Source organism: Lolium rigidum, chromosome 2, assembly GCF_022539505.1.
Source record: "Lolium rigidum isolate FL_2022 chromosome 2, APGP_CSIRO_Lrig_0.1, whole genome shotgun sequence".
Classification (NCBI taxonomy): Eukaryota; Viridiplantae; Streptophyta; class Magnoliopsida; order Poales; family Poaceae; genus Lolium; species Lolium rigidum.
Window position 1 is genome coordinate 211099138 of NC_061509.1, and position 7985 is coordinate 211107122.

The following is a 7985-nucleotide window of genomic DNA, read 5'->3' on the forward strand; positions in this document are numbered from 1 at the left end:
TGCACCAAGCCAACGAGAACCGCAAGCGCCGAATGATGAATCAGCATGGGTCCAGCAATACCCAGAAGTACCGCAACAACTCATCTGGAGGATTTACTCCAAAATACAACAAGCCCACTGCCCAGACTTACCGCCCAAACTACACCAACAACCACGGAGGACCCCCGAAGCCCGGAGGCAACAACAACAACAATCACAACAACACCACCAACCCCAACAACAACAACAACAACAACAACAACAACGGGAACAACAACAACAACAACACTGGCCCTAGGACTGGAAGCAACGCCATCCCCGTCGCCAACAAGGACAAGGCCACCATCACTTGTTATGAGTGTGGAGTGGTTGGGCATTACTCCAATGAGTGCCCCAAGAGACTCGCCAAGATTGCCGCCAACACCGCTGCACCTGCTCAGAACCAACGCCTCTTTGCCGCAAGAAAGAACCAGAACAACAACGGCCGCCTCTACCACATGACTACCATCGAAGCCCAAGAAGCACCTCAGGCCATGCCAAGTATGTTTTCCTGTTAAATCATATCGCCCAATCTCTCTTAGGAACCTAACTTCTCTTAAAATCTCGGGACGAGATTTGTTTAAGGGGGAAGGGTTTGTAACATCCCAAATTTTAAAACAAAGCGAAAATGAATTTCCTTTTTCCAAAAATGAGAACCAACAAAAACTTTTCTTACTTAGAGTGCTATGCATAGTGCTCATACCTAATACTCGTGTTTTGCCATGATGAGTGTTATTATGCTTATGTGATAAACCCTAAAACCCTAAAGTGATCAAGTGAAGATCACAAACCAAATAAAATAAAAGAGAAAGAAATCAAATAAGAAAAACCCTAAACCCTAACCTTCTCAAAATCTTTTGGATCTATTTTGAGAAACCAAAATAAAAGAAAAAGACATATAGTGGGCATGTAGCCCTAATATGTAAATTTTGGACCCTACCTTTCTTACTTTGCTAAATGGTGGTGAACCATTGCAAAACTTACTAAACCCTAAAACCTGATCTCTTTTCTCACCAACCTTTGAAAAACAAAATAAAAAGAAATGATTTTAATTAAGAGAGAGGCATATGCAAGCCTATGGCTATTTTTGCAAATGCTAAAATTTTCCTTGTCTACCTTGTGTAGATGATTTGAAATACATCAACACACTCCACAAAGTATTTACCCACCAATTCAAGTGAGAAGAAAAATAAAATCAAACATATGCATAGAGGCATATGTGGCACTTAGCCAAAATATCCAATCTTGACCTAGGCACTCCCATTGCCTCAAAATGGTTTGAACCTTTTACCCAACTCAATCTAACACCAAATAAACCTCACTCTTGTCAAAGTGAAGCAAATAAAAATAAAAGAATAAAAGTTAGAAAATAACAAAACCCTTACATATGGTTTATGCCATTTTTTCTAAATCTTTGACCTAGACCATTTTGGTCTTCACCATTAGTTGTATTATGTTACTAAACACTTATTACAACTTTTGGAATCAAAGAAACACAAATCAAATCAAATTCAAACTCAAATTGTGATCACATGTGAATAATGGTCAAATCTGCCATTTATATTCTGGTCACTACTTTGAGCCCTTCTAGCTCAAGTTTTTCAAACTAAACTTTCCCAATTCTTTGCATGTCATCCAAGAGCACATCAAGGGGAATCACTTTGGTAAATACCACCCTGCCAAAATCATCTTGGATCAAAAACCATGCTCATGCAAAGTTGAGACTTTTTATGATGAGCAACAATCCCACTTTGTCAAATTTTGCTATTCTTTGATTTTTTAAAATTCCACCACCACACATGGTTGTCTCTGGTCATTTACCACTTAACCAAACTCACCACTTTCAAATTTTGGAACCATAGTGCACAAAAACCAAATTTGGTAAGAATTTGCAAATTTCAATTAGGCATAAACTCAAACACTAGTCTAAATAGTGTTTTTGGCCCAACCTAGTGCACCAACTTGCTCCTACTTGTCCCCTGACCCTCTTTCTCTCTCACTCCATAGCATAGAAACCCTAAGAGGAGGGCCAAACTTGGCCATGGCAAGGCCATGCCGGCCATGTCACACATGGACATGCCCATCCAAGATCCTCCTCAATCCAGCCCGAGCCACCATGTCAACCAGATCCCCCTTGATCCCCTGCACCTGCCTACGCCAACCATTGTCGAGGAGGAGGCCGACAGTCGCCGGAACGCGCGCGCCCAAGGACGGCCCAGCCATGCCGATGACGTCGCGCCCGTACACGCACGGACGCCACTGGCCACGCGTCGCCCCGCCGTACCACGGCAACCCCGACCGCCTCCGCTCGCCCTGGTACCCGCCACGCCACGTGGAGCTCGCCGGACATGCTCGCGTCACCCGCCTGTACCCGCCGTCGCCGGAGAGGACGAATCCGCCCGCCGCGGCCGCGCCAGTACACACCCGCGCCCGACACGGATAGACCTCGCCTAGCCTCGCCATCTAGCTCCCTAGCACCGCCGTGACGTCGCCTACACGACGCGCCCATGCCTTGCCCCTTCGTCGCCCGGGAACGACGAGCTCGTCGTCGACCCGCCCCGAGCGCCACGTCCACCCCCTTGAACCTATAAAAGGAGGACCCCTCCGCGACGGATTTCTCACGCCATTCTACTCCTCTCCTCTCTCGATCCTCTACCGCTCCTCTCCCAACCACATCAGTCGCCGCAGCCGCCCCAATCGCGAGTCGAAGACCCGCAGCACCGCCACCAAGCAAGCCGTCGATTGCGGCCACCATCCGAGCCGCCTTCTGCTCCATCTACTTCCCCTGCCTCGACAACATCGCCGCCGCACTTCGCCACCCCTCGCCGGAGCTCCGATAGGCCGCCGACCCCTACCTCCGCCGTGCCCGCCGCTGCTTCTCGCTGAGGACGACGACGACGCTCCTCCGTTCGATCGTCGTCCTGATCGCGAGACAGGCTTACGCCCGTGTACCGCTTCGGTGAGTTATGCTCACCGACGGGTGGCCCTTCACCTCGTCGGCTGGCCCGTACGTGAAGCTGGGCCGGCCCACCTCTTTCTCTCTCTCGCGCAGCCCAACAGTTTCCCACCAGCCCACGTTTTCAAATTCGAAAATTTCAGAATAGAGAAATATGCAATCTGATGTCAACTTTAAAATTTAATAGGGACAAATCTACTTGGCCAAATTTTACAAATTTTATATATTTGGAAAGCTTAGAGTTTTCTCTACACAATGCCACTGGATTCAAACCTTTATCTGTTGTAGAATTTAAGTAGCAAAATAAACAAGACATGGACTTTTCTGAATTAGAATAATTATTAAAAATCAACCACAAATGCTTTTAACTAAATTCCAACCCCTATAAATCACATTACACTTATACTAATTGTGTCTACAAAAATATGCCATGCTTACTTTGAATGATCATGGCCTAGTTTAATTAAAGGACTCTATGGCTATTTCTAGTCAATGATATTGTCCAAAACTATTTAAAAATCACATGGGAGTTTCTCTCTCATTTAAATCTTGTCATGAACACTTCAAAATGAGATAGAGCCTCTGGTCATTTAGGTCTCATGTGAATTGTTTGATGATATTAAATCTATACCATGTTAGGATTAAAAGGTATGAGGTGTTCACCTCATTTAAATCATTTTCTTAAATGATAAGTGTGAAGAGGTTGACTTTGGTCAACCTAGGTCACATTTTATTCATGAGAGAAAATAAATCTTAAGAAGATAATGAGAGGAAATTATTTATCTAAGTAATTGAAAATAACACCTAAGTTAGTATGAGAGGAAATTATTTTTCTTAAATAAGAAAAAAACACCCCCACCAACTTAATAGTAATGTGTGATGCTAGTTTAAGTGGTGTGAATCATGTGTGTGCTTAGTTTAGTAAATAAGTTTGGTATGATGATTGTGTACCCCGTATTCGTATTTTAGACGCTAGTACCGAGGAGTATCAAGAGGAGGAGGAGGTCTATTTCCAAGGAGAAGAAGACCACTTTGACCATTTCCCCAACCAAGGCAAGATAATACTCTTGCAAAGTGCAAAGCTCACCATGAGCAAGGCATTACCCATTTACTTTATGTTAATGATTCTACTTCCTAGTTTTACTTTTCAAGCTTGTTTACTTTTGTTTTATCAAAGTACTTTTTGATTTATGATTCACTTGGTTAGTACTGGATTAGTACAAGAGTATCAAAGTTAGCTTAGAAGCAAAGCAAATTACTTAGCACCCCTCATACGTAGATGCTAGTGCTAAATTAAAAGTAACTACTCTAGTTGGGAACTTGTGAAATGAAAGAACTTTGAAAACCTTGGAATGATGAGTCATTCTATTGAAAGATTTTGAAGGTGAATATGGCTTGTGAATGACTTGGTGAATTTTACCAAAACTGATGGTTGGGTTCGGATGCGATACCATTCCAAGTTTACAAGTACCCCCACAATACCTGAATCTGGGTAAGGCTTAGCTGGAAATTTATGTGTCTTAGTATGGGTTCCCTCTGAACAAGCGTCATAAGGGGTTATGCCGAGGCTGCCTCCGTTGAAAGTGAAATGACGTGAATTGAGGTGAATTGTACGGCCAAGCCTCGTGCAGTTCCCGGGATAACGAGTTGGCTATCACCGGGAGGCCAAGCTCATGGGGAGAGGTGCCTATACTAGGGTATGTAAATGAAAGGTTAGGATTGGTAGTTCGCGTACTCGCGTACGATAAATCGAGGCCGGTTACCCACGACGAACTATTGCAATTGTTGTGGCACAAGTGTACAACCTCAGAGTTAAACCTATTCGAATAGCCGCGTCCGCGGTTATGGACAGTTGGAAAGGCCATACTGTTCCGTCATCAGACCATTTTTCAAAAATGTGACATGTGAAGGGTGACTTTGTGATTTGAACTTGAATTGGTGACCTGTTTTGAAACACAACAAATGTTGTGGGAATGACACTAATGTTCCCACTTGAGTTAGTTAGCACATGAAGAGTCTTTTATCAAATACTTGTGAACTAAAATTTTGGCTTTATGCAAATAAACTTAGAGCTTAGCATCCCCTTATTAGAATTGTTAGTACTTACATTAGTATTAGCTTGCGAGTACTTTAAAGTACTCACGGCCGTGTCCCCGGCTATTCAAATGGCCGGACTATGAAGAGGAGCAACGAACTATGAAGAGGATGGATAGCAGGACGTCTACGACAACTAGGACTACTCTCGAACGTCAAGCGTTGGCCTGTGGACTAGAGAGTCCCTTCTATCTTTACGCTTCCGCTATGAACTTGTGTTTGTTCATTGATCAATAGATCAACTATTTGTGTAATATTGGATCATGTGATTCAAGTTGTAAGACAATATGGTTTGTAATAAATGATGACTGTGATACTTAACTATTATGCCTCGCAACAACGATATTCCTGGGATTGCGATGAATGACATAATAGGCATCTGGACTTAAAAATCCGGGTGTTGACAATAATGGATATTGTAATGACAATGTATATATGTGTTCATATCAATAAAGCTCAAGTTTTGTTTTATGAGCTCTTTATAAAGTTTTGATATTCACTTGTGATGTATTTATATAAATTTGATATTCTATTGAATAATCTTGTATATATGAGATGTGTGCATGAATTATGAATTCATAATTCATTTGTATCTTGTTTATCTTATACTCTATTTGTGTTAGGAATACAATTCAAATCATCTCCCAAATTTATAAGTTTCAAAAGAAGTCATGTCGAAATTCATCACACTCTCCTTGCCCTAACCCTAATAGAAACAAGAGAGAAACAACGATCCTTCTTAGGTTTTATAGAATAAAGCGCGAAAATTTCCCCCTTTTGCGATGAAGTGCACATCCCTTTTCTAGTTCTACCCTTCGTTAGCCCTATGTTCCGGAATATTACACAGCGGCATCGAGGCCATGATCTACAGCGGCGGCTTCGTTGGCGATGCTAGGGCGGGACAGGGTTGCATGCTGAGTGGGCACCGACGCAAGATGCGGAGGACATCGATGACGCACGCCTGTTCTCCAACCAGCCGACGCATGCAACAACAGTGTGCGTCGACGACTATGAGGATGCGCTAACAGGGCATGTCCTCACCACGAACGATGCAAGCAAGAAGAAAGGGGAGCCACATGACACAAGGATTCAACGACGAGGAGGACAAGTGTTTGTGCGACGCATGGCTGGCGACCAGCCATGACTGTATTAATGGCGCCCAGCAAAAGGGCAAGGTGTACTGGGCCAAGGTGATGCAGGAGTAGAATGAGAGAAAGCTTCACGAGCCCTACAAGATGGGAAACCCTAGCACGGAAGAGTCCATCAGAAAAAGATGGAACTACATCAAACAAGAGATAAGAAAATTCTGCTCCACCGTCGAACATTGCATCAACAACCCCGTTAGCGGCGCTGGCGTCATGTCAGTGGTAAACAAACGAGCATGATCATTCTATTAATTCGATGTACATCATTCGCAAACCATGATCCAGGCCCTAAACCAATTGCAGGTATCCCGGGCCTTGGAGATGTTCAAGGCAATGCATAAGAAGGGCTTGATGGGTTCATTGCATGGAAAACAAAAAATTTCCTACCGCAAAGACGAATAAATCCAAGATCTAATCTATGGAAAAACCAAGATCTAATCTACAAGATCGGAGCAACGAGATGGAGATGAGACTAACCCTCGAAGATTCCAAAGCCTACGAGATTAATCTCGTTGTTGGTGTAGACGATCGTCCCGGTGCTGCAATCCGGCAGCACTTCCGAACTCGGTCGCGCGTACGGTGTCGATGAAGCCCTTCCTCCCTCCGTTCCAGCGGGCAGCGGAGGTGTGGTAGATCTCCTCCAAGTTCAAGCAGCACGACGACATGGTGGTGGTGGTGGAGGAAGAAAAGCTGCAGGGCTTCGCCAAGCCGGAACAACGTATGGTGGAGGAAGAGAGGGGGCGACCAGGGTTGTGGTGAAGGGACAAGTGGCCGGCCACCCCCCTCTTTATGTAGGGGGCCAGGTTGGTGGTGGCCCCCTTTCCCATATAGGGTTAGGGGCCGGCGGCCAAGTGGGGGGAAGAGCGAATTCTTCCCTCCCAAGTTGATCCCCCCTAGGGTTTTGGGGAAACCCTAGGGGTTTGGCCGGCTGGGGCTTGGGGGGTATGTGCCCCCTGGCCCATTAGGCTAGGGAGCATCCCCTCGACCCATGATACGCCTCCTAGGTTCGTGGGCCCACTAGTGGGACCCCCGGAACCTTCTAGAACCTTCCGGGTCATCCACCGAAAAAATCCCGAACTTTTCCGAAACCTAGAAATCAACTTCCCTTATAAGAATCTTATTCTACGGACTATTCCGGACCTCCTCATGATGTCCTGGATCCCATCCGAGACTTCGAACAAACTTCGTCTCCATACCATATTCAAATTTACTTATGCGACATCGAACCTTAAGCGCGTCACCCTACGGTTCGCGAACTATGCAGACATGGTCGAGACTCCTCTCCGAGCAATAACCAATAGCGGGATCTGGAGATCCATAATGGCTCCCACATATTCAACGATAACTTAGTGATCGATTGAACCATTTACATACGATGTCGATTCCCTTTGTCACGCGATATTTTACTTGTCCGAGGTTCGATCATCGGTATCTCCATACCTTGTTCAACCTCGTTATTGACAAGTACTCTTTACTCGTACCGTGGTATGTCATGTCTTGTGATCCAATCACATGCTTGCAAGCTAATCAGATGACATTCCACTGAGAGGGCCTAGAGAATATCTATACGTCATCAGGATGGACAAATCCCACTATTGATCCATATGCCTCAACTCACACTTTCCGAATACTTAATCTCATCTTTATAACCACCCACTTACGCAATGGCGTTTGATGTAATCAAAGTACCCTTCGGATGTAAGTGATTTACATGATCTCATGGTCGAAGGACTTAGGCAACTATGTATCGAAAGCTTATAGCAAATTGAACT